Below are 2,879 nucleotides of genomic sequence, written 5' to 3' on the forward strand. Positions count from 1 at the left end.
CGTGGCAACGCACACCTTCACAGTCAGGTCCTGACCAACACAATGCCACACAGCGTGATGTGCATGGTGCAGAAAAACAGTGTCTGTCTCATGCAAGGCCCAACACGCACAATGCGATGCATGCACACACACACACACACACGCTGCCCCCCGTTTGACTGATTCAAATTACAAAAATAAAATAAAAATAAAAACATTGTTTAGTGGCTGTAATTTGCAACAAGTAGATAATGTCTCCCTATTCCTTTGCAGAAGGAGAGAAGAGAGAAAGGAATGAAGGCAGAGAAGCACCGTCAGCTGTCAATCACAATGTGCTGCCGCTACTGTGGTTAAAAATAAATTAATTAACACAGGGCAGAAAAATGGATTTGATTTATGCAGCGTCTAATGGAAACTTTGTCAAATAAACAAAACTGCAGCAAAACAAAGACTGAGAAGTGGGTGGGGTCAGTGAAAGTATTTTTTATTTATTTTTTCATGAAGATGAACAGAACGTGAAGCAACACTGACTGTAAACATGATTCATACAAGAAAGCTGCCTGTCAGTCTGTGAACACAATCTGCTCAAACTCAAAGATGAAAACACCGGCTTCAAATGTTGTCAGTCCATTTCGAAGCAGGTGCTAACAAACTGATCAGTCAGCACAGCAGGCAGCTCACAGTCACACCTGTACGCCTGTTTTAGAGCGCAGGTTCGTCTCTGAAAGTGTGAGCTACAGCCTCACCTACAATTCACGTTTCAGTAAAGCTGACTTTTAAATATCTTCTGGCAATAGTCTGTAAAGTGGAATAATTTTGGTATAGAGATCAGGACAGCAAAGTTTAAGAGGCAACTAAATGATAAAAAGTTTTCTATTTATTGACTAAAGTTTAGACGATTAGTATCTGCAACATGATCATTTATTACAAGTGTATTGATTAGGATGAACATTGGTTTATGTGGTGCTGACTMACACCTTCAGGGACCACCCAACAGCTGGATTCCTGTCAAATTTAAACTTTCAATATGTTTTTTGTTGTTTCTCTGAAACCTATGACATCCTCGCTCTACATAGGTTATACTGAAACTGAAACGCCTGTAAAGACATACTTTGTTCTGTGCGACACAATAAGAAACAAGAGTCAATCGGCAATTCCTGCTGCTCTTCTCAGCAGCTTGAGTGACAGCAGCACATCAGAGCAGTGGAGTATACTACCACACTTCTCCTGATCCCACACTGATTAATGCTCTTTGAAAGCATGTTGGAGCACAGTAATTGTACATTTCTGTCTGACTTCTGAGCTGCCAGAGGAAGCATTAACACAGAATGGGCTGTTCGGCCATTTATCGGCACTGTCTTCAGAAAGAGACCATATAAAGATGGTCAAATGGCCAAAAAAAAAAACGCTGGACGGAGACAGCACAGACACTGTGCACGGAAGAATCCGTCTGCTGAAMAGTGTGGCCCTCTGTTYGTCACAGATTTGTCACAGAAAGATGGAGTCTCCAAGTGGGACGAAACCCGAGCTGTGACATGTACRGCAGTGGGATGGTTTTCCCAAGAGCTCGGCACCATGTGTCATGAACTAAGATGCATGTGAAAACGAATGCCTCGCTACAACATGACCTGGAGCTCATTTCACAAGTCAGATTTCTAAATTCAGGATATGAGCTGTAAGCTGAGCTTGAACTAGCYTTCAACTTGTCAACAGCTGTAATCTGTTGCTCTAACACCCATAACATGTCAATTTGTACGGATTGTCCGTAAATTATAAGGATTTTACGTCATTTTGCAGGTATACRGACATATAGAGCAATCTCACTGATTTTTTCAAGTCTTATGGATTTTTTCAAAACCTCATTTTCAAATTTATCTAACATGTCAGAGCCTATAGGATGATTTAAAAAACAATAAATAACATCAAACAGCCATCTTCCAACCTGTTCTGCAGCTTAAAATAAGTTTTGAAACTTTRCCGACAACCCCCTTGGGTGCGAGTTGTACAGATTTTTTTGCAAAGTTTACGGGCTTTGGAGGTTCTCTATACAGGTAAATGTCCGAAGAGCTTGACATGTGTTAACACCAAGCCACACTCAATTAAGGCGGCTCATTGAAGCCAGCTGTAAATGGTTTAGGATTAGTGCACGTTCACGGTTTGGTTACTAGACCCATCAAGGTGGATCACAGATTTCCTGATCAGGCATGTGCAGTAAAGGCACGTGAGTCTCACTTCTTCCAGCAGTTTAATGGTTAATTATGATTCATGTGAAGAGACGAAGAGAAACACAGACTGAATGCTGAAATAATTTCAAAAGTAAAAACAAAGTTATTCTTGTTTCATGTCTGCAAATGTCAACCTTGGAGAAGTAAAATTTAAAAAGGTGGGAAACAGATGGCCACAAAAGTCTAAGTTTCACCAAACTGCAACTGTTGATGAAGGAAATTTATGGAAAAATTATTACATTTTTACTTGGGATCACACTGCATTAGTCCTGAAGATGCGTTCAAATAATGAGTTACTTAATTGTGATGTCTTAATCTGATTTCACGTGTTGCTAAACTCTCAAAGTTGTCTCACATATCTCACATTTTTTGACTCGCGGAAGCTAAAAATATAGCCTAATAGAGACTGATTCCAGATGCCTGACATGACTGGCTAATTGTTTTCACAATGTTTAAAGTCCTTATGATACCACAGGAAAGCTCTGCGTATCACAGAAAGAAATTAAAAACCTTTGTTCTGGTTTTGAAACTTCTCTGAAACTCTCGAAGATGTCGTTCACAATTTGTCTAAAAATGGCCCAAAGAGATACCGGCTGATTAAGCTGCTCTGTTGCTTTGTCTTATGTTGTTTTACGGCACCAAAAAAATTTAAAAAATTTAAAAAATTTAAAAAAT

The sequence above is a fragment of the Austrofundulus limnaeus genome, unplaced genomic scaffold (assembly GCF_001266775.1).
Source record: "Austrofundulus limnaeus strain Quisiro unplaced genomic scaffold, Austrofundulus_limnaeus-1.0 Scaffold170, whole genome shotgun sequence".
NCBI lineage: Eukaryota > Metazoa > Chordata > Actinopteri > Cyprinodontiformes > Rivulidae > Austrofundulus > Austrofundulus limnaeus.